Raw genomic sequence first — 25,544 nt, forward strand, 5'->3', positions numbered from 1 at the left:
GAAATAGTTAATAATGTTGACATTTAATTGATCACTGAGCATCTCAGTTAATGAAATGAATGGAGCAGTACATAACTCTCAGAGCTATTTTTCCAGGACTCTGCAGATCTCACAGAAGATGTCTACACTGCAGCTCTCAGCCCAGGTAGACAGACTTGAGCTAGCAGCGTTCGAGCTAGGGTGCTAAAAATACCAATGTGTGTGTTCCAACTTGTGCAGAAGTCTTGCCTCTTTAAACCACCTGACCTCTTGCCTTCAGAACCCATGTAATGACTTTGCTGCTAGGGAACCTGCACCCAGCCTAAGCCAGAACATCCATACCACCATTGTTAGCACTCTAGCTCAATCCCAGCGAACACTTGTTCAAACCCCACCAGCACAAATCTATGAATCTGGGCTGGGATGCTCACTCCCAGCTGCAGTGTGGCTCACTCCCAGCTGCAGTGTAGACATACCTACAAAGGCCTCTCTGCATCAGCAACACTTGATTCTTATTTGTGAAGTTTTCTTTGAAACCATAAAGGTACAGATTTTGCACTGCCATGTGATTTTCATTTCCTTGATGTGTGCACTGATGGTTATAGTACTATAGAATTGAAAGTGAATGAGTTAAAGATGGTATTATTAGTGGTGTTAATGTACTGATGTGGCTGTGTGTCATAATGATTAGTGGGGGAGACTTGTATTGTATTGGGTGCGTATGTTGTCTCAAATTATGATTAAGTCAAAGGTACTGTCTATGTTCCCTGATTCACTGACTTAGAAAAACCCTTAGAAAATGAATTGCATGAAGTAAAATCATTGGGATATTAAGTTTCTCAGGGAGAATGGGGACTATTTTAAGGACACAGACATAGCAGGAGATAAGCAGGACAAGGGAGAATTTCCTCTAGCTGCTGGCAATATAGGACATCGGACACACAATGGGTCAGTTCTGATTCCATCCAGTTATGGGTACACATGAACATTAAGTATATCCTTACAATGTATCTTTTCTAAAATAAATACCTCACTCTGTTTTGCATTTTAAAAGAGAAAATAGCTGACATCCTTCTCCCTGGCACAGGAAGGTGCATATTGCCTACCCCTGCATCAGCTAGGCCCTCTGGAATCTGAGGGAGATTATCCCTGAGGGAACAACAGGAATTATTTCCATTGCTCCCTCTCGAGTTCTGTTGACAGCTCCAAGGATGTCCAGCATCAAAGGTTGCCAAGGTGGTTTGCTGATCCAGTACTTTCCCTGGTCATTCAAGCCATGCTACAGCTATGGTCAGCACTGACTCTCTGCTACGGATGGGAGGTGCCGCTGCAACTTTTCCCTGATGGTCTTTGCTGGTAGGGAACCTGCACCCTGTTTTATGCTGGTAGAAAGTGGCATAAACTAGGTGAATTAAGTCATTGATGTTCGCCCCTCCCCCCTTACATTTAGAATTTATTTTGTAATTAGTATCACCTTTTAAAGGTATTTTGAAAAGTGAAAGGGGATATTCCAGCAATCAGTGAGGCAAATTTTGCCTTTAGCACTGTTGCACAGGTGTAATTTAGAGCAGAAGTTGGCTTAGTGACATACAGAAAACTGTAGTGGTAATGAGAGGGGACTAGAAGGTGGGGATTATTTATGCAGTATCCTTCCCTTAACCTTAGCACACATTTCAGCTCCCTTGCTAAAGTTGATTGTCAAAAAAATGTCACCAAGCTCCAATACTGCATATGTTGTGGAATTCAGCTCCTATAAATTTCCCTTTCAATTGCTTGGGAATTTTGTTAAATTGTTATTTTAATCGTTATGTTATATCTATGGCCTCAGACAAAATCTAACCCTATTTGTGTTAACAGTGTACCAATATTTTCAAATAAATGGCCCTGGCCCCGAAAATCTCTCTGTACTGTGTTTAGCTCCTGTCAGGTCAAGACGCAAAAGGACCATTAATAATTACATTTACATAATTACTATGGTTTATTTTTAATCAACCCAACAGTGTACCCTGAATGGCAAAGTCTACTTCAACACATAAGATAATTAATATATTTTTCAGTGGTTTTTATAAGGGAAAAAGACTGTGCTGCACTGTTGGCATGTCCTCCCATTATATTAGTGAAAAAATATGTGAGTTGACAACCGCAGTTGCTGGCTGGAGTGTGCTTCATAAGGAAGTGCTTGACATTTCCAGTTTGGAAACCTATTATTTGAATATGAATAGGCTTTGTTTGCTTTTGCTTCTTAATTTGTCAGCGTGAGTTGTGCAATTATGGTTTAGAAACAAAATTTGAAAAGTTGCTTTCTTGCTTCATGTTGTTTAACAAGAATAATAGTTGGTATTTATGCCAGTTGTTTACCACATTATTTTATTTTAACTATACCAAATCCAGGCAGAATGGAGCAGTTAGAGAATGGCTTTAACTTCCATGTCACATGTAGGAGCTGATAGATAACCGGACAATTTACAACCATAGCTCTTGGATTGGTGAGCTCCATTATACAAGTACTGTAATCATTTTGTATCTAAAGTATTTTTTTCATGTTGATTTGCATACTGTATTATTATTCATGATGTCGCTTTTAATAGCGTATCAAATCTAGTCAATCTGACATTCTAATTCAGTCTTGAAATTACAAGCTATACAACACAGCATTTTTTTAAACTCAGACTAGATTCAGGATTCTTAGCCGTTTTAAGAAGAATATTATACATTGTAGGTACACACTGAGAGGACAGTCAAAAAAGTCAGGTAAAATGTGAGTATGTGTGGTGGGATTTTCAAAGTGCACAAGGGACTGATATCAATGAGAGTTAGGCATCTAAATACTTTTGAGGGTCTGGGCTTTGGTGCCTAACTTCCCTAGGTATTTGCAAATTCTACCAAAAATTCTAAAGGCTGGCCATTTCATGAAAGTATCTGATTTGTGTGTGCAATTGCATGCCTGTGTTTGTGGAAATCAAGCATCTAGGGGAACATTTTTCAAAAGCAGTTAAGTGATTTAGGAGCCTAAGTCCTATAAATTTTCATTGGGATTCATATGGCTAAGTCACTTTAGGTACTTTTGAAAATGTTATCCATAGTATGTTATCCAGACTCCAGTCCCTGGCTGGCTCAAACTGCTGGACTGGCCTCTGAACAGATGTTCAAGGACAGATGGGAACAATCCCAGACCAAAGAGTAGATGTGGAGCTGCTCTGAAAAGTCTGCTCAAGTCAATTACCGGTGTAGACTCTGAATGTTCTTTTGAAGCATCTGCATGGTGGGGAGGACGGGAGAATCTATGTACTAGTAACTAGTGCATCCCCTAGCCCCGTTATGACCACTCCCAAAAAAGCTGTGGGCTGCATCCCACATGCATCATCTAACCCCCACTATTGACTGCAAACGTGCAGCAGTTTTGCTACTTTTGGAATCTCCACTACATGGAAATGGGAGCTGGATTGACCTCATAAGAAAAATTGCCTTTCCAGTATAAAATCCTGATGTTTATTTGTCTCTAAACGAACACACAATGAAAGAGAACATGACTCTTAACAGTAGCCTCCAAAACTGTGTACAATTTACTAAAGATCCTTTTAGTTCTCTTTTCAGCATGGTTATTCATGCTGATCAAAGTCAAAAGAAAAGAAAAGGTGTGATTCTTATATTCTACTGATTATCCAGTGTTTATTTCAATTCCTTAGCAGGTGCTTTGCCTGAAGAAAGCTGGCTGGCATAAACATAAGCAAAAGCTTGCAAATGTGACTGCTAAAGGCTTTTTTTTAAAAAAAGAAAAAGAAGAAGAAGAAGAAGAAGAAGAAGAAGAAGAAGAAGAAAACAAATTCAAAGACCTAAATATAAAGATGTAACATTTATTATTTTAAAAACATCTTGTGATTTTGGGGGTCACATTTTTGAATGCTTGAGATTGGCAATATTAAAGCCATGGAACCTCGGGAGTAAATCTGGCCTCTTATGTTTTCATCAATGGCCTAACAGGAGTTTTGCCACCAACTTTAAGGGGATCAGTGTCAGGTCCCATATGTAATGGAAAAAATAGAAATGTTTACCTAACTCAGCTGATAAGGGTCAGAAATGAATTCCATAACCAGGCATGATAAAACGTAATTAATGTATGTCAGGAGTAAAAGAGAGATGGATGAAAACAAGCTTATTTAAATGTTAGTTTGGTCACAATGGGCCAGATTTACAAAGGTTCTTGGGAGCCTAAACACATAGATAGGTGCTTCTGTAAATTCCTTTAGGTATCTAAATCGGAAAGGGGGCTGACTCCCTTTGTCACCTATCCTACTTAGGCATTTTCAAAAATCCCATTAGACACCTATTTGTATCTTTAGGGACTCAGCTATTCTTGTAAATCTGGCTCAGCAGCCTTAAAAATAAGCTTTCACCTGCTTGTAATTTTTCTTCTTAGGGCTTGTCTACATGGATGTAAATCTACAGTGCAGCAGCTTGCCATGCACTAACTTGCCATGTGATCCCATGTGGACAGAGTACATCAAAGGACACTACAGAACTTTTAGTGTGTGGTAGCAGGGTTCACACTGCAAGTTAGTACACAGCAAGGTAGTGTGCTGTAGGTTCACACCTTGGCTTGGTATGCACTAACTCACCAAGTAGACAAGCCCTTTGTTTCAAAGGCTGCCATTTGTTTAAACAAAGAGGGAAAAGGAACTATTAGAAGCTGCTTACAGCGTGAAAATCAGCAGAGATAGGAGTGGAAGTGTTTGTTAATCAATAAGAGGTGTGGATCAGGGTGTTTGCAAACCCCAAACTTTTGAATTTGTTGAAAAACTGATAATAAATTTCATGGACAACCAGAGGCTCCAAAAAACCTGAAATTGTGAGTGTTCAGCAGGGGCGGCTCCAGGCACCTGCACGCCAAGCGCGTGCTTGGGACGGCAAGCTGCGTGGGGCGCTTTGCCGGTCGCCGCGAGGGCAGCAGGCAGGCTGCCTTCGGCGGCATGCCTGTGGACGGTCCGCTGGTCCCGCGGCTTCGGCGGACCTCCCGCAGGCTGCCGCCGAATTCGCAGGACCGGGGACCTCCCACAGGCAAGCCACCAAAGGCAGCCTGCCTGCCATGCTTGGGGTGGCAAAATGCCTAGAGTGAAGAATGAACATAACTATTATAAATGAGCAATTGGGATATGCAAATAATGTTTGGGATGAAATAACAGATTATTATAGCACACTATATTTAATAGTGAAATAATTTATAACAGTGGGTAACATACCTGAAAAGGATAAAGGATGGATTTACTTTTCTTCAAATGTTATCATTTGAATTTTTGCTTCTTTTGGTAAAATATTGTTACAATAGTGTTTATGAAGTTTTATGTATATATATATATATAGACACACACACACCTCTACCCCGATATAATGCTGTCTTCGGGAGCCAAAAAAATCTTACCGCGTTATAGGTGAAACTGAGTTATATCGAACTTGCTTTGATCCACCAGAGTGCGCAGCCCTGCCCCCCGGAGCGCTGCTTTACCACATTATTATCCGAATTCATGTTATATCGGGTTGCGTTATATCAGGGTAGAGGTGTATATATATATAACCCTTTGGGGTTTAACGAGCATGGCCCCTTTAAATCTTTTTCCTGAGTAAGGGGAGTGCTGATTGTTCCAGAAGAAAGGTGTATGTATCTGGCGCTCCAGACAGAAGGGCTGCAGCAAGCAGGCCCTCACAGAGTGAAGCAGGACTGTGCCAGGGAGGAATCACCCGAGAAGGACAGGCCAGATCTGGACCCAGTATCATTGCTGCCCTGAGCTGTATGGGGCCATGCGTACTGAGGCTTGTGACTTTGCATTGGGAATAAGAAGGGAGGCTGTTAGCTAGTTAAGTGGGGAGGTTGTCGCTCTCTGTGGCTTTGCAGAGAGCGGTAGAAGAGGGCACCGGAGAGGTTTGTTGGGGAAAGTTTACTGGAAGATGACCAGGAGCACCCAAGACTCACCCAAGACTCACCACTGGACTGGATGTTTGGCCAGGACTCCAGAACTCTGTGTGCAGACACATTGCTCGGTGTCTGCCCCTCCAGACTGTGCTACCACTGGGACTGTGGGGCCGTGAGTTGAATGCAGCCCTGTTTTACCACTCCCTCTATATTTTCCCCTATTGCTTTTCTCCTTTCATCCCTCTGTTAATAAATATTTTCCTTGCCTATATTCATTGTACTTTTCCGGTGTGCATGTGTGTTTTCACTCTGCGGGGGTTGGAATAGGTGCCCGGAGATGGAAAGGACTTTTCCTGCTGTATTCCTGCATGCGCCTTCTCTTGGCCAGAGCTGCCTTCAGAGAAGACTCCATCTTGGCCACGAGTGCATTTTATATATAGAAGAGCTCTGTGTAGCTCGAAACGAAAGCTTGTCTCTCTCACCAACAGAAGCTGGTCCAATAAAAGGTATTACCTCACACATTTTATCTCACATTATTTATTGTTCATTTTATGTGATAATATTAATGGACACTGAAGTTATAAGAATATTGTATACTGGCAACCTTCCTCACCAGACTGGGGAAATATCAGCCACTCAAGTCCTTCTCTTCAGGGTCAATTTATTGTTGAAACAAGCACAAACTCACAAAAGAAAAACAAACTTCCAGATGGGGCTTTCTACACAATCACAACATGAAGGGCTTACTGCCTGGTGTTTCCCACATCCAGGGACTGCTCCAGGAGACTGCTTCATCCTGATGCTTCACTCTGCGGTTCCTCCCCCAGCCTCTTTACTTCAGCCCCTTATAGCTACCTCTTCTCAGCTGCATCTGATTAGTGAACAGAGCTGACTAGCCTCAGGTCTGTGGCCCTAAGAGGGGCAGGCCACACTGATACAAATATGATCAAGGGAGAGTGTTTAGTGGAGTCATTTTGTAGGAACTGGATTATTTTGTTGACATGGATCTGGGAACTATATGTTCAGAACATGTGTATAGTGCATTATTCCAGTAGTACAAGTTGATTCAAAGGTCAGCAATAAAAGGAAAAGTATGTTCTGTTGCAATAAATTGATTAGTATAAATACAAGATTGTATTAAATTATAAATGTTTAGGATGAAGTTTTTTGAGAGCACTCAGCATTCACTTAACTACTTGAAGTTAATGGGAAATTTACCATTTACTCCAATGAGAGCCAATTAGGCCAATGGTGAGCACTTTTGAAGACTCGGTCGCGTGTTCTTTTGTCAGTCAGTTCTGCTGGAATGGGATCCCATTTCATATTTTTGAAACTGAAAGGGTGAATGTGTTTGCATCTTGATAAAATTAAAGACACATTTAACTCATTTAGAAACACAGTGTGTCAACATATAAACAAAAGCAGGCAATATACAACCATGCTAGGTTACATAACATGAAAGATTTTTATGAGATAGCCCATTTATAACCATTAAACTCCTCGTTCAGACTGCTGACACAATGCGGTTTTTACATACTTCTACCTCTTCCAGTTTAATGAAGAGGAATGGCAAGACGGCTATATCCCTAAAGTAATTCTTTAGCAAGAGTAAGGATAAAATAGCCAATCCTAATGAGGAAAAATGAGAGGGCATTAGCATTAAATTCATCTCATTATCAGCTCTTACAATGGAAATAAATGATATACATGAGAGAGAGAAAGACAAACATGCATTTCATTTTTTTAATTGTTATCCTGAATAGGAATAAAAGGAGAGTTTGATTCAGATTTTGATTCTGACTGTCAGAAGTCCTATTACCAATTGGAAGAGATACAGACAACTCAGAGTGAAGTCGAGCATTACCATACATATGGGCTCAGCCAACAATGCATTTTCTTTAATTCTGCCATGACTTGGGTGCTTAAAATAATTTCAGATACTTTACCTAAAATTATAGTTCATTATTGGCAGTTCCTAGGTTTGCACAAAGGCCTTTCCTTAAATAGCATAGTAGGAATTAGTGGGAAACATCCCACATGTCAGGGACCACACCTGAACGACAATGAATGCACAGCTAAAATCTGTATAGTAATTGCAAATATGCAGGGCCTCCGCCCAACATGGTCTACTGAAATGTGTTTTACTAGAAGATAGCCTTGCAAACTGCTGTTTTGTCAAAAGATGTAGGCATAAATGGAAAGAAAATAACAATCATCAAACATAAATCGATCACAACAAATTTATTAAAACACAATGACTGCAGTAAAATGTTGCATTCATTTTATTGGCACATACACATATGCCAGATAATTATCTCATAGACCGGAATGGTTTAATTGCATGAGACAAGTATATTCCAGACTATTCATTGTCAAAAGACAAGTGCATAGCAAAGTTGCTTCTCCTCTGTATACATGCACACATTTGGAATGTATTTGGGGAAAATTAAGCCTTTAAAAACGTTATTATATTATATTATATTATATTATATTATATTATATTATATTATATTATATTATATTTTTACCATTTTAGGGCCTGATTCATTACTGTGTTACTCCAGTTATATGCTGACATCCACTGACATCAGCAATACTCCAATGTTGCAATGAGTTGCTCATGGATTGCTTTCATGGGCAGTCCTATTGAAATCATGTGGGTGCAGGTCGACATAGATCAATGTAAAATCAAAATTCAGTCTAAAACTGAAACAACAAAATAGTGATCCAGGCCCTTAGTCACTATTTATTTACTTTATTTCATCTATAATCCTGTGCCTCACTGGCCCTCGGGTATTTGGCACAATGACTAATACTAGACATTGCAGAATGCAAAAGTTATTTTCTGCTCCCATCTCTCTTCCTCTTCCTAGAGAAATCAGCTAAAGCTCCAGCATCTTCCCTTTCCCAAGGTTGGCATTAAATGAACATGGATACATACCAATGAACAGATGCATTTCAAGCCTTTTCTTCCACCATGGTGCATATTATGGCAGCAGCGAAGTGGCTACCTGCCTGCATGACAAGTTCTCAGAAACTGAAAGCATCTTTGTCTCAGCTCCTATGCCCTGTGCTGACTCTCTCTTGATGTTATCTACAATATTTGGACGTCTTTCTGCTGTCTGTTTGATCAGCAGCCACCAGCAAAATTGCCCAGTGGGGAAGCAATGCCTTCTGTCAGTTAAGTTTCTTCAAACTGTCTGCCCACTGCTTTTTATTCCTCTAGGACCTATTGTGTGTCATCAGTTGTCAGTGGCTGAAATGGAAATGGATCCACTGGAAATAATGACTTTCAGAATCACATCCTGTCGCAATGTCTTCCAGGAAATCAATCCAGATTTCATGGCAGGTGCAAAATTAATCTGCCATTCTTTAAGGGTAGGTTTTGGTGCTATAAACGCACTAGGTCAAATTCAGCCCTGGTGAAAGTGAGTGCATTCCATTCTTGCCAATGGGGTCATGTCCACTTACACCCAGCTGATTTTTGGCCAATTGTACACAACTCCTACCCTCAAATATTTCCCACAGATTAATTAATTGTGCTATCAGGACCTTTAAAAAAAGTGAAGGTGGGCGGGGGAACCCCTGAGATTTGCATTTCAAGAAAGCATAATTTTCATACTCTTTACTCAAGAAATACTACTGGAAGCTTAATATCCTTGAGAGGTTGCCATTTAGTAAGAGCAGTGTCAGAATTTCACCATTTGGCTGCTTTAAGTTCCTGGCATTTGTTTTATTTTGTAGTGTAACATTGTACAAAGTACGCCATATCTTAAGGAAGTAAAAAAATATGCCTTGCTCCTCATGTTAAGTAACTTTTACATGTATAGCAGAGTCTGTATTTTAAATAGTTGTAACAATCAGTTAATTAGCCATTACATAATTATGAAATCTTATTAAGGCAAGCATCATTGAATTCTATTGGCAAGTATTTTATCTTTAGGTAACTGACACAAATTAGCATTCTTATGGTTAATCAAATTGCAATTTCTAAAATATCTGCACTCTAATGTGCAATTCTCATAATCTCACCATGATTTGCTAACAGCTGTGAGGAGCAGATTACACAATTCAATAGACTAATGTTCTCATTTAGTTCTTTAAGATATATATATATATAAGGGCATGCTTAGCCCTTCTGAAAAATAAGCCTATATATATATGTACTTCCATAGAGAACTATAGTAGTAGGTGAACTCTGGACACCAGGGATGCCTCACTGTGCTGCCCCTTTGGTGGCATAATACTGCACATATCTTATGCTGAGCTGTGTTTTAAAGTCATTACCTGGTCCTTTATACATATATATATGTATGTTTCTCATACATATTTTGCAGATATACATGCATAGATATGTATACACCTGATTTCTAAAAGTGCTGAAATACCTCCCTGAAAGACATCCTACTCTCATCAACTACAAGAACAGAGACTCAGGCCTGGTCTACACTACAGCGCTATAAACTGGTCTTAGGAGCATTAAACCGATTTAACGCCACACCCGTCCACACTAAGAGACCCTTTATATTCGTATAAAGGGCTCTTTAAACTGTATTTCTGTACTCCTCCCTAACGATGAGTAGCGCTATATCGGTATTACCATATCGGATTAGGTTAGTGTGGCCGCAGATCGACGGTATTGGCCTCGGGCGGTATCCCACAGTGCACCACTGACCGCTCTGGACAGCAATCTGAACTCGGATGCAGTGGCCAGGTAGACAGGAAAAGCCCGCGAACTTTTGAATATTTCCTGTTTGCCCAGCGTGGAGCTCTGATCAGCACGTGTGGTGATGCAGTTAAAAATCAAAATAAAGAAAGAGCAGTCCCGCATGGAGTGCAGGCTATGATAGACCATCCTCTGTGGTGGCCAAGTTCCTTGAGCCATCTCTCTACTCTAAAGCACACTTACATCAAGGCTAGTTAGAATCTATCTGGCCCATACATAGCACATTTCCACTGAAGGTCAAAAATCATGTTGATTGGCTACCACTTGACCACAACAAATAAAACCACAGTCTTTCCTCCAAAGAGAAAAACAAATAAAACCAGTCTTTACCCCAAAGAACTTTCAATCTAAATTCACCACAACACATCAAATAAAAGTCACTAATAGAGTTGGGTAGAAGATGAGAATTCTGTGTTGTGAAGGATTTCAAGATTTCAAAATCTGACTTTGTTTCAAGTTGGAAAGAAAACCAAAAAGTCCAAAATTCTCCATAAAGTAACATTTCAGGAAAAAAAATTGCTTTAGATGAGTCAAATGTTTTTTGTTTTAATTGACTTTCCACATGTAATTAAATGTAACATCCTTGTAGGTGGGGAAATACCAAAGAAACTCACTGCAGTAACATTTAACTTAAAAAAGGGGAACTACACAAAAATGAAGGGGTCAGTAAAATGGAACTTAAAAGGAACAGTCGTAAGAGTGAAATGCCTGCAAACTGAATGGAAACTTAAAAAACACTGTAATGGAGGCTCAAACTAAATGTGTATCCCCAAGTTAAAAACAAGAACAACAGTCAGAGGACCAAAAATAAATAAATAAATAAAGCCACAATGGCTAAATAGCAGAATGAAAGAGGCAGTTGGAGAAAAAAAGATAAAATTGGAAGTCAAATCCTACTGAGGAAAACAGAGAGGAACAAACTCATGTGAGTTTAATTAGGCAGGCCAAACAAGAATTTGAAGAGCAACTAGCAAAAGACACAAAAATTAGCAGCATTTTTTTTAAGTTCAGTACATCAGAAGCAGGAACCTTGCCAGATCTATGCTTCAAACTTATATCAGTACAACTATGTCACTCAGGGGTGTGAAAAATCCAGAAGGACTGGTTTGATTTTTTCTTATATACAGTTTGTTAATCACTATCAATAAAAAAAAATCCAGACATGTTGTTGTGTGTTTGCTAGACAGCAACCTATCCATTTTAATAATTCCCACTTATAATATGATCTCAGATAATGTGAAGAGTGGTAATATTCCCTAGAGATCTCAAAATCCTTATGGTGAAGCAGCACTTTATATCTGAATTAGTGATTGACTCTATCAATGATTGTAATACCAGCGCATCCATTCCATCACTTAAATAGTCTAATCTTTACTTTGTGCTTCTGTATCCATGCTTGATTTGAATTCTACATGCATTTTGGTCTTTTTTCCCCCTGGCATAACAGTGGCATATTCCAGTGCTGTTTTTTTTTTCTCTACCTCCCTGAAAGACATCCTACTCTCATCAACTACAAGAACAGAGACTCAGGCCTGGTCTACACTACGCGTTTAAACTGGTCTTAGGAGCATTAAACCGATTTAACGCCACACCCGTCCACACTAAGAGACCCTTTATATTGGTATAAAGGGCTCTTTAAACCGGTTTCTGTACTCCTCCCTAACGAGAGGAGTAGCGCTAATATCGGTATTACCATATCGGATTAGGGTTAGTGTGGCCGCAGATCGACGGTATTGGCCTCCGGGCGGTATCCCACAGTGCACCACTGACCGCTCTGGACAGCAATCTGAACTCGGATGCAGTGGCCAGGTAGACAGGAAAAGCCCCGCGAACTTTTGAATATTTCCTGTTTGCCCAGCGTGGAGCTCTGATCAGCACGTGTGGTGATGCAGTTAAAAATCAAAATAAAGAAAGAGCTCCCGCATGGACCATGCGGACGTGATCGCTGTAAGGGCAGGCAAATCTGTTCTATCAGCGCTCCATTACAGAAGACGAATTAAAAAACATTTTTAAAAAATCTCCAGACAGACGCCATAGCAGGGACTCAGCACACTGCTGCGTGACAAGCGTAATGGAAAGCCAAGGAATCAAATGGACGCTCATGGACTGGAGGACTCAAGCTATCCCTCAGTTCCTGCAGTCTCTCTGAAAAGCATTTGCATTCTTGGCTGAGCTCCAAATGCTTCTAGGGTCAAACACAGTGTCCGCGGTGGGTCAGGGCATAGCTCGGCAATTTACGCACCCCCCCCACCCCCAGAAGTGAAAGGGAAAACAATCCTCTCTTATCAGAGGGGTAGCCGTGTTAGTCTGGATCTGTAAAAGCAACAAAGAATCCTGTGGCACCTTATAGACTAACAGACTTTTTGCAGCATGAGCTTTCGTGGGTGAATACCCACTTCTTCGGATGCAAGACAATCCTCTCTTGACTCTTTTACATGTCACCCTATCTTTACTGAATGCTGCAGATAGACACGATGCTGCAGCACTCAACACCAACATCCTTGCTCCCCCCTGCCATGGGTGGCTGATGGTGCAAAACGACTGGTACCCGTCCTCATCATCAGCCTATTGGCACATGGGGCAGTGCAAAAGGGCTGGTAACCATGCTGACTAGCATCCGTCAGGTCGATCAAGGGCGCCTGGCCCTAATTTTTCCTGGTAGATGGTGCAGTATGGCTGATCACCATCGTCATCATAGAAACAGGGGGCTGAGCTCCGTCAGCCCCCACCCTTCATGTGTAAAAAGAAGATTCAATTGCCCCTGGACTAGCAGAGCTCCTGCTGGGCTCCTCTCCTCCACACTCCTTACTGTCCTGTCTGGACTATCATAGCAGCTGGAGGCTGCCTTCCACTCATTTCTCACTAACAAGTCAGTGTGTCTTATTCCTGCATTCTTTATTACTTCATCACACAAGTGGGGGGACAATGCTACGGTAGCCCAGGAAGGCTGGGGGAAGAACGGAATCAACAGGTGGGGTTGTTGCAGGAGCATCTCCTGTGAATAGCATACAGCTCATAATTTCTGCAGGATCTGACACAGAGCAGCTGTGCTCTCTGATACAGTGGTTCTCTAGTACACTTGTCCATATTCTAGGCAGGACTGATTCTATTTTTAGATACCAAAAAGAAGGGATTGACTCTGGGAGTCATTCCCAATTTTGGCTTTTGCGCCCCTGGCTGATCTTAGCCAGGGGCACTTATGACAGCAGCAAATGGTGCAAAAGGACTGGTAACCATGATCATCTTATTACCAATTTATGGTATGGTAGATGGTACAGTATGGCTAGTAACCATCTCTGCTGTCATGCAAAAGCAAAAGCATGCTTCTGTGTAGCGCTGCTGAATCGCCTGTGTGAGAGGCATCTAGTACACATACGGTGACAGTCACAAAAGGCAAAACAGACTCCATGATTGCCATGCTATGGCATCTGCCAGGGCAATCCAGAGAAAAAAGGCGCGAAATGCTTGTCTGCCATTGCATTGCCAGAAGAAGGAGTGACTGACGACATTTACCCAGAACCACCTGCGACAATGATTTTTGCCCCATCAGGCACTGGGATCTCAACCCGGAAATTCCAAGGGGCAGGGTAGGCTGCAGGAACTATGGGATAGCTACGGAATAGCTACTCACAGTGCAACGCTCCAGAAATCGACGCTAACCTCGGACCGTGGACGCACACCACCGATTTAATGTGTTTAGTGTGGCCGCGCACACTCGATTTTGTACAATCTGTTTTGCTAAACCGGTTTATGTAAATTCAGAATAATCCCGTAGTGTAGACGTACCCTTAGAGGAAAGTGAGAGTTGGGGATTGGATACAGAAGTGAGGAGGGATATGGCAAGCAAGGGAAAGGGAATGCGAATGGGGGTACAGAGGAAGTCATGAACAGAGACATTGAGTGGGTGAGATCTTGGAGAAATGGAAAAAGAAAATCACAGGAAAAGAGATAAAATGGTATAAGAAGGGAAAACAAAATGTGGGAGTAAATTGCATGGAGAGGGAAGGAGAGAAAATAGAAGGAAACAGAAGAGACATGCAATTTTAATGGTAGAAAATTTATATTGTCATGTGCATTTATTTTCTTATTTCCCAGGCAGAAAAGAGAAAATTAAGTAGTAGAGCTGTTTGGAAAAGGTAATTTCCTTCCTGTAGGTAATTCCTTTTTTTTTTTGGATACTTCTAGGTCTCTCAAGTCTCCATTCACCTCTGAGCACAGTTCCCTTTGTCAGATTGTATTTCCAGTGATGCACAACAGATTGAAGGCATAGTGGGTGAGGCTGCTTGACACTTTATGGAAAAGGGAGAGACCATTCTGCATCATGAGAGATGCAGTCCAGCTGGGAAACCCAGTCATAGAAGGGAAAGGAGGCATGACAGACCTAAAAATACAACTCCCATGAGGCACTGTGGTGACTCAGTTAGATGCAGAAATGAAACATTTTGATTTGAGTGATAAACTGAAATGTTTCAAGTTTCCCAGTGTCAAATTTCGTCAAAATCGATCTTTTCCTATGGAAAATTTCTATTGAAATGAAATCTCATTTTCAAATGGAAAATGCTTCATCTGAAATTATTCAACCAGCCCTAATAACATGAAAGCTAACTGCAGCAGAGACTGTGAAGGGTACAAGGCGAGAAGATTGTTCAAACCAATCAGAGCCCTCAAATGACTGGTGACTGAAAAAAAATTAGATATATGTGAGCTTTGGAAAATTTGCCTAGATAGCAAATTTTATTTACCATGAAAAATATTTTTAGCATTTTCAAGGCCTACCCGCTCCTTAGTCCCAAGTGGTTATGTGCGTGCCGTTGACCTTACTGGTGGCCTGCCACATTAACGTTTGGAGGAACTATTTTCATGGTGTTATGGTGACCTCATGAACCATGCTCTTTTCATCACCTGTCAGGCTGACTCATCGTAAATATGCCACCCACAGTTACATTCAATAACTCATTGCTGCTTTCCTCAGCTTTCACAGAGCTTTCTCCTTACCAGATCCCTATCCTCCTGACTTTGTAGTGCTTTTAAGCAATGCTTTCATAAGGCACCTCACAGAGCACATTTCTTGCTTTATCACTGAAAGTCCCATTTAGAAGAAAATGCAAACCAAACAAAATTTAGTCCATAAGGTCCCAAAAGTAATCCTAGCCCACAAAATTGATTTTGAAACTAGATTCTATCACAATTCAAATGCCTTGTTTATAGCCTAATTGTAGATATAATTTTGTGTCTAGTTTTTAATGTTTTAAATATAAAAATAAGAAGATTACTACCAAATATATTAAATGTAGACGAGTCATAAAGCTTATTTGAGACTCGTGATTTTATGTCATAAAACAGCAAATATGTAGCTTGAAGAGAGTGGAGTAAAATAAGCGTTAAGAATTCTCAATGTAGAATACACAATATTATTGGCCAAGGGCACATCATAATTATCATAATGAGATTTTTTGAAGCGGAAAAAGCTATATTGTCTATATTTTTAAACTGTATTAAAATTTTAATATTAGGCAAAGCCAAAAAACAAGCCTAAAAATAACAACACTGATTATGAACATCTGAGCCTGTTTTTGATCCTGACATGTCTTTTTATTATTTAAAACTTTATTTATAGTACACCCTAACTGTTATGATTTTTATTGTTCATTTTTAAGACATGATGTTTAAAATATCAACCGTTCAAATACAAAAATAAAAACATGCATTCTGTTATACGGCTACACTGACTTTCAAACACAATTACTGCAGCTGCACATACACAATGTATGTTTTCATAAAGGTATATGTCTAACTTTCCATCAACATGTGCAGTCATGACAACTCCAAAAATACACACTTTTGTTTGCAATATCCGTTTCTCAAATAGTTACTGTTACCAAAAAAGGAAAAAAATTCCAGTAATGTTATACCCTTTACTATACATTTCTGTATCCAATCTGAGGACCATTTCTGAGCATTTCACCTGTCTTTGCAAAATACTCCAAAACCTATTCCCTTCTGATGACTCTGAATTAATCTTTAAATCTGCCTCTATCATCCATTCCTTTCTCCAAAAAGACACCCCATTAGATTGATTCATAAACCATTCCCAACCCCCCAAATCATCCTCCACCTCTTTAGTAACCTTTATAAAATGGCTGGGCTTTGCTACTCCTACAGTGACAGCTGACAACTGGTCACCCCCCACCCCCCAGGGAACACCTCTCAGCAAACAAAGTTAAGATGCTCAATTTTATTTATTTAGCATTTGCATATTCGCTGAGGCAACAATAGTGTTCTTAGTGGCCGAGTGGAGCTCTTGGAGCCTGCCACTGGATTTGGTTAGTGGGCACTGATGATGTGGCAGGTTCGAAGCTGGGCGGGAGAGCAGTAGGGTCTGTGACAAGGAACTGATTAGTGTTTGATGTTAAGTACCGGTCTTCCAGCCACAGGGACTCTACTGTCGTGTCCTGGCATGGCATCCTTGACCACAATTGGTGTCATGATGAAAGACATGTAGCTGGTGGGCTAAAAAGGTTGTTGAACAAGAACAAGCTTGGGTTGTCACGGACCTTCTCAAGCAGCTTGCCAGCTGCAGTCTCCCTCCTGATGTAAAGGGGAGCGATGTGGCTCTGAACTGGAATCCATGGAAGATGAGTCGGCTGGAGAGTTCCTGTGATGATGCACATTGTTGAGTTGAGTTACACATCAACAAGTACTGATTTTTTCAAACACTGAGCAGGAGATGGACAATCCAGTTTGAATTGACTTATCAAAATAAAACTAACCATCAAAGCAGAAACTCAAAAAGTTAAAGTCAGAAGGATGCACTGGCAATAATTGAAAAGCTGACTTGATGTCATATTTTACCAAAAGCACTCCCGGGCCACGGGTTCTTCTCATGCACCTGTGCCATGGTTCCTAATCATGCACACAGCCTTATCAAAGGCAGAATTGTGAACTGTACATACTTCAGGGTCATTCGCATTATTAACTGAACTACCCCATGGATATTACAGGTAGTAGACCAAGCGATACTTACCAGGTGCTTTCTTAGAAACCAAGCTTAGGGGAGAAACCTAGAGATTCTTCTTAGGTAAATGACTGAATGGCCCTGCAACTCTATTAGCATTTATTTCCTGTGCAATCCTTTTTTTCCTTATACAATGTGCAGAAACCCTTCTATTGACTTCAATTTTTTTGACATTACATGATCTCTTACCCCCATATAGAGAATCCTACGCCCCGAAGTAAATCATTCCCATAAATATGCTCCACCTGTCTTGCTGGGGTAATCCCAAACCCACTATGATCTTAACTGGAGACAAAGTTTTTCCCATTACTCCTGCTGCCAGCTCCTCTGCCCCTCTTTCCTGTGCCCTGATCTCCATCCGGTCCATGTACCTTGGGGCAAAGGGGGGCTAGATTTACCCAACAAATTTTCCATCATGTTGGGGCCTTCCTTGAAAGCTATAGTAATTGTGGGCTGTGTGGACCCCGAAGCACATCTCACTGGCATTATTAAATTTGCAGATGCTCTGAAAACACCCATCCTCATTAAAAGCCCAGCAAATTTTATTCAGAGCACAGGGTCTCTGTTGGGCTTGATGAGTAATAAATAGGCTGCTGTCAGCTTGAACACCTTCCTCCTGTGGTGTCATACACTCTAATCAAAGCAAGTGATGCAGGATGTCCTACTGACTCCCAGCCTGTGTTGCAGCCCTCAGTCTACACTGCTAATTATAGTTAAACCAAGCTTTGCCCCCAAATGTATTACATGCCTGTCTAATTATATCTTCCCAATCTTATAGCTTCCCAATTTTCCCAGGTTCTAACCACTCTTGGAGATTTGGCTGTCATTGCTTTGCTTGTCCTGTCCCGTCTTACTGTTTGCCATAGCGTCCCTGTGTAGCAGTGATAAAAGTCTATGTATTCACCTCTCAATATCTTATCTTTAGTATTACAGAGATGGTGAACACCGAATGAATACCACACTCCTACATAACCACATTCCCCACTAACCTCCATGTAACCTACAGTGTCCTGAGGCCTCCTGGATACTCCCCGAATGGTGAATTTAACCCATGAACTAACATTCTCTGAGGGGGATCTGACTTTTTCTTCTCCCTCCATATTAATGATTCCTACCTCAACAAGTGGGGACAACACCATCTGTTACTGCTGGCAGGCTGCTTTCACATGGAGAAGCTGCTGATGCTGGAAGCCTGCAAATCCTTGCTACTGTGGATACTCTTGCTGCTAGTCTGATCCTGTTAAAGTGGGCTTCTATAGGGCTGCATGTGGTACAAATATCCTCCCACTCTTCTGGTCATCAAGAAGGGTAAAGCAGTGATCATGTCCTAACCTGGCCCCAACTTTCCTTATCCCGCCCATCCCTGTAAACTTTCTCCCTTCTCCCCACCTGCTGTGAGGGAGCCCTGAAAGAGGTAACACTCCTTTTCTTCCAGCTAGCCACTTGCCAAAGTCAAAGCATAAAGGTTGGAGTGGGCACATTGTCCTGATTTTCAGCATTGCTGAGCAACCCCAGCTCTCCCTGATTTAATCTGGAGACTGTGTGAGTGCAGGCAGTCAACATCTCTGAAAACCAGGCCTCATATAGGTGCTTAATTATGGATCTAGATATAATTCCCAAATTGGAAACAATGAGTGCAATGTATCACTTCACATTGTCCCCCTTCTCCCCCGCCCAACATTTACCAGAGCGCAGGGACTGATCCCTCCAAGTGCATTCTGAAGTGTAAGCCATTTAGAAAGAGGTAGGGCATGTACACTCCCCTGCATGTGTTCTAGGAAGGATTGTGTGCCAATGCCGGCCAGTGCCTAGCCGTCACTCCCTGACCCTTATTGTATAGTGTTTCTGGTTATTAAAATCTGAAAACAGGTACATGGTTATATTAATAATTGTTTTTAATATAGCTGAATATAGCTTATTAATAAACACCCAGCACTTACTTAATAGGTATCAAATTGTGCTCTTATCTAGAAATGTGTTCGTTTCCATTGAAAGACAGAAATTGGATGCCGGTTGTCCATTACTTCTCACTACAGCTACTGGTTTGTTATCAGTGTTTGAAATTAATGAATGGGAATTCCATGTATTCATTAATATTCCAGAAATCAAACTCTCCTCATTATCTCTTTGATGAATCCAGCCTATTGTGCATCAATCACAAAAAAATTCTGCAAAGTAATGAATTATTGGGTGACTGCAGGAAACCATAAGGGATATTAAACCAAACTTAATCTTTTTAACTAATGATATCCTAAAATGAATGTAGAGATTAGAATTTCTCAGTAAATGGGAAGGGTGGAAATCTTTAGTTATAGGCTGAACATGATACTTCTGTTGTTCTTTTTCTACATTAAAGGCCAATTTACTAAAGGAAAAGAAAACAGTAAATGAATTTTCTTTTTCTTCATACAAGTACATGTGGCTAGTGAGATAGTTTAAAAGGACTAATGGTAAGAAGTTTTACTGAAACAGTGTTTTAAAAATACAGTTTTCTCAATATTGTAAATGAATGATATACCAGTTGCAATTTCACAGGTAAACCTATTTATAGGGACAGAACAGGCAAAGGCAGAGTACAGGGCACTGATTCACAACATGCAACATGTAGACTTCCCATGGCTACACCCAGCAGAAAATGGACCGGTGGTGGTGGCCCTCTGTACTCTCCTGTGACACTGACAGAACTAGTGCCACCTCATGCCAAGGCCCCTAGGCCTCACTGAACATTGACAAATGCATAGGTGGAAACCAGTCTGGCTCACTTGTGTGTTAGCATTGTTAAAATAGATGTTAAGTGTGTAAGAATGTGTTTGGACTTGATTAAATGTTTGTGAGTTGCTGCATGTATTAATCTCACTTATAACTGTATCCCACGTTATAAGGTAATATTTAAGTGTTTTGTTTGTAACTATAGAAGTGTTTTCTATGAAACAGGAAATCCCCTCAGTCAGGAAAGAAGCATTGCCAAGTGTGAAATGCTAATTCACCACAATATTATCACCTGCCCAACAAAAGAAGGCCTATAAACACCATATGAACCATTATGAAACATCAATGGACAAAATACTTTGTTGATTTCTCTCTTTACATCCATGAAGAGGGGATGTGCACAAACCTTGGTCCCATCACAGTTTGAACTTTGTGGGGAAGAGAATAAAAATCCATGATCAGAAGGGACTGTATCACTATGCTGCTTTGAATTTGGAGAGCGCAATATTTCTAAGCATAAGCAAGTGATCCCCAAGCTGCGTTAGCTCTAGAGGACATTACAGCAGCTTCTGTTGCTTTTTGGAACTTAAGAGTGTAACTCATTTGCATGTGTATGTTTATTTGCTTTAACCTTGTAAATAGCTCTCCTGTTTTTTTTCTTAGTTATTAATCTTTAATTAGTTTATTACAGGACTGGCTATAAACATTGTCTTCGGTTTGTGATCTGAGGTGCAATTGACCTAGAGTAAGTAACTGGTCCTTTGGGACAAGGAGTAACCTAAATATTATTGTGACTTTTTGGTGTAAGTTGCCTGGGTGGCAAGATAAACTGTAAGTGCCCAAAGGGACTGTCTGTGACTCCATGTTAAGGCTGTTACAGTGCTTCAGGAGTTCACACTTGATACTTGATTGGTGAAATCTAATTACAAAACACATAACCAATTTGAGGTTTGTGCCCTGGTTTGTAACAGTCTGCCCTGAGGTTGGCACTCATGTTGATATGCTTCTCCAGACAGCTTGACACTCCCACTAGTGCCAACAGTGTCTGCACCCCCAAACAGAAGCAAACTGCATCCCCATCCCATAAGAGGGCTCTGGTGTCTTCTGGTGCATCGTGTTAAGCCAGGGAGCTTTGTCCATGGCTCTAGTAGGTGATGCTCCTCCTTCTCCTGGAAATTGCTGACTAAGGAATACATAACTGCATCAATAACACTCACAGTTTCAAAGAGCCAGAAACAATTTCTTTACAATGATAGCTTTAGATCCTGATGCTTTCACATGACTCTGGAAGTCTGAACCTTTGACCTGTGCTTATTGTGACATAGCCATATTCCAGCTCAGGTCTCAGCAAAAGATTAAAAGAGAGAGGTTAGTAATTATGTTCCACCGGTGTTTGGAAGAGGGTATGGGGCAGGAGCAGGCAAAAGGAAATCTCTTTAAATGAATTGACTTAGTCCAGTGAATAGTAAAATAAATATGTTTCATATGGATAGGCAGCTATTCTACCATCTATTAGTTAAATTATGCCTGGTAGTTCCATACACAGTTCAATGTAGCAGAAATTGAAATGCAGAAAATTTGTTCCGTGAACACATTTATTCTTCTATAAGGCCTTTGTTTAAGAGAGTTCTTTGTACAAAAATGTAGGAGTTTCAATAAAAGTATTGCAAATAGTGTAATAAAAAAGCAACAGCTTTCCACAGACATGCCAAAAGAAAGATAATGATTAGATTTCCATAATTCATTTTGGTTTTAAACTGTATTTGTCTCTCAAAAGAGTAAGTACTGAATAATGTGCCCCAAACCACCAGTCCAAATCTAGTTCTACTATGAGTTTTGAAAAGCTTATTTTTGAACGTGTAGAGTTTTAACAGAAATTCTGGACTGCTGTGACTTTTACTTGAATGGAGGCTAACCTGCTGAGTTTATTGAAGGAGGATTAGAGGAAAGTGGCATTAAAAAATCATGAAGCAGTTAAAATAAACCTCTAGGCTAGGAAAACAACAGCTTGGATACAAAACCAGCGGGACAAAATCCACAAGTTTTACCTCCACAGAGTATGGGATTGAATTAGTGCCTTCCATGCACAGTGTTGAGATGAACACTTACTGAACTGAAAATGGCTGAAGACCTAAGATTATCTTCAATATGTTTTACAAAACCTCAGGCAGAAGCAGAAAAAGCCCAGTCCTATAATGTGCTGAGCACCTTCAATTCCATTAAAATCAACATGCATTGAGGGCACGCTGAGCATAATAGGAAGTGCTCGGTATCTCATGGAACCATCCCAGAGTAAGCAAAGTCCAATGGTGGTGGCCACAATGTCCATTTCCTCCATATGTCCAAACTAGCAGCTGGAGGTTAGTTTGCCTGCTATGCTATTTTGAAGTGCAGAATTGAAAGGCAAGTTGAATCAATACAATGGAAACATTTATAAGTTTGGGATTTATTTCTGGAAGTGACAGGAAAGAAAGAAACTAGCCCTTGGTATAGGTGTAGTACTGAAACCTCTAATTTATGGCTATCGCCGACATACCCACATTGAATCATGTAATTCCCGTATTTTGGTACTAGAAAAAGTGAGGGTAAGACGTTCAGGACCAAATTACCTGAAATTGAGTGCCTAGGGTTGCATTTCTGTCTCAGTCACCTTTGGTACCACAGCCACATGTCAAGAGGCCTCCTGACCCCAAGCATGTGAGTGTGCCAGGCACATACACACACATACATACACAAAGGGAGATAAAGTATCATAAGGAAAACATTATGCTGTATCATAAATTTTGTGAATCAGATCCTCTGAGCTGGTAGACCATCTTTCCACCACTTTGGGGAAGATCTTGGCTGTACAGTGTAGAGGGGTAAAGCTATAGACTCACATGCTACCCTTATCCCTGCTGTTAGCACTGAAGGCAGGGGTAGAGAAAAGGAGGTGTGGCCATGACACTCTTTTGATGCACGGATCCCTATTTATAGTATTGTCCTCTTGGGGCCCTTAGCTACTGTGTAAGTTACAGTAGTCCATATGAAAGTGGACATTCCTGCAGGCAGCATCTCCAGGATTGTGAAAGTTGCAGCAATGAGCTTGACACTGCAGATGACAAAAATATTCTACATGGAGAAAGACTTCCTTATGAAGAAGGATTGAAATTTAGATCAGACTTGAATAAGAGGGGATATTACTGAAGTATGCAAAATAATGAATGGTATGGAGAAGGTCAGATGGACACTCCTATTTACCCTTTCTGCTACTACAAAGGGGAAGGGAATATCCTTGTATGTACTTTAGATTATAGGCTCTTTTTTAGCAGGGATTCTTTTTTTGTTACATATGTTTGTAAGTGCCTTGCACTATGGGATCCTGGTCTCTTGGTGCTACTGCAATACAAATATCAATAACTACACCCAATACAGTGGAAAGGCATTTAAAAATATTCAATGCATTGCCACAAGATATCTTTGAAAAAGAGAAGAGATCACCTTGATGAGCCAGAACTGAGGAGGCAGGGAAGTAGGTTATGCATTAAGGCTAAGGAAAAGGCATTGCAGAACACAAGTACATAGCAGATAACATTGCTGTCAGCTCTTCTTGGTGTACGTGAAAACTGTGATGACAAAGCATAGTCATTTTTTTCTGTCTAATTTTTAAAAGTAGTCTTCATCTGAGAAAGTCATGCTAATAAATACATGAGCTGAAGTTATGTTGAAGTTGCTGATACATGCATTTTAGAAGAGCAGGATATGCCCTCAGGAATGTCTATTAGGACCTCAAGGCTGCAAACTCTGGGAAAAACCCACACCTGGTTAATCAATAATCATAAGGAAACCTCTTGCTTGAGCATTGAAACTGCTTGCTTAACAAGTTTTCTTTAAGGGACATGTCATTGTGTTACTAATGTATAAATAAGGAGGAAAGTTTGAGGTAGTTGGACTCTTCAGGACTGGACTCTCCCTCCACATACATCTTGCGGTCCCCACCAGCAGATGGAAGATTTGGCCACCGGAAGGCTGCCGCTGTGCCACTCGAGCCACTCAGCTTCGGTAATTATCGAGGGTCAGGGGTGTTTTACTAACCTGTTGCGGATGTGTGTAAGTGCTTGAGACTAAGTGAAGTTTAGCTTTAAGTGAAAGCACTCTTGTGTTGTCCTATTTGTGCCAGACATCTATCAGTCGGACAGCCGTGTCTCCCCTGCTTTATTTCCTGACACCACCTCGCACAGAGTAAAAATTACTAAGAACTTTGGGTTGAAAGAACCCCAGGTAACACAACCGTGATCTTTGAGGAACCAGAGTTGACTGTTTCATGGTAACAACTGTATTTGTTGAAGTATTTCTTTTAAGATTAGACATGTAGTTAAAAAGAAAAAAGTTGTTGTACCACAATCCTGGAAAGTGACTGACATTACAATATGACATTACCACCAAAATGTCAGTTGGGAGTGGATGTGCATTGGTGGTTGAGGGAGCTCAGCATGCAGGTAGCTATTGGGCCTCTAGTATTGCTTTAGCTTGTCAAGTGAGCTTATAACCTGACATTAACAGTTTCCCTTTTATGTCCTTTAATTATGCATTCTAACATGATCAATATCTTCAATGCTATTGTTAAAAAAAAGTAAGCCCTTATATAATAGATGCACCTTACAGCTTAGAATTAGTGTACTTATGTATAGTTTTGAAATTCAAAAAGGAACAAAGATTGGTAGGATCTGAACATATGGTGCATTCTTTTTTTTTATAATGGAGTGAAATAAACCATAATGTATTCCATTAAAGCTAATTCTATAAGCACACCAACATGGGAAGTGAAGAGGTAGCTTTCCTTTTCTTGTCATTGTTGCTATGGTTATAGCTATAACCATCACTTTAAATTACTGCTTTGCTTCTTTAAAATGTTCACATTTCATTAGATTTTATTAATATATCAGATCAGGATCTGATATTTTAATTGGTGTTTAAAAAGCAAAGTGAAAGCTTGTTTTGTATTTTAAACATTAAATCCATGTAAAATTAAATATATATTTAAAAACAGTATCAAGAAGTCAAGGTCTATGATCTGTCTTAAAACTGGTATAGTTTCATGGGGAATGAATTCAAGATTCTAAATATATATTAAAATCTACCACTTAGAAATTCTAAAAGAAAAGTCTTCTTGAACTCATTCCAATTTAATCACAATTCTTTTTTTCTTAAAACACTCTGAGCAAAATATT

At 40.3% G+C, this 25,544-nt stretch overlaps 1 long non-coding RNA gene across 1 annotated transcript; it reads right to left on the reverse strand.

The window, feature by feature from the left end:
- Window positions 1-16,830: 16,830 nt before the first annotated feature.
- Window positions 16,831-21,632, reverse strand: LOC120400345. The gene is made up of 2 exons (XR_005595753.1): window positions 21,552-21,632; window positions 16,831-17,265 (listed from the first exon to the last, which is right to left on the reverse strand). It is a non-coding gene; the product is annotated as an uncharacterized LOC120400345 (long non-coding RNA).
- Between the last annotated feature and the right edge of the window lie 3,912 nt (window positions 21,633-25,544).

The sequence above is a fragment of the Mauremys reevesii genome, linkage group 3 (genome assembly GCF_016161935.1).
Source record: "Mauremys reevesii isolate NIE-2019 linkage group 3, ASM1616193v1, whole genome shotgun sequence".
NCBI classification, from domain to species: Eukaryota; Metazoa; Chordata; order Testudines; family Geoemydidae; genus Mauremys; species Mauremys reevesii.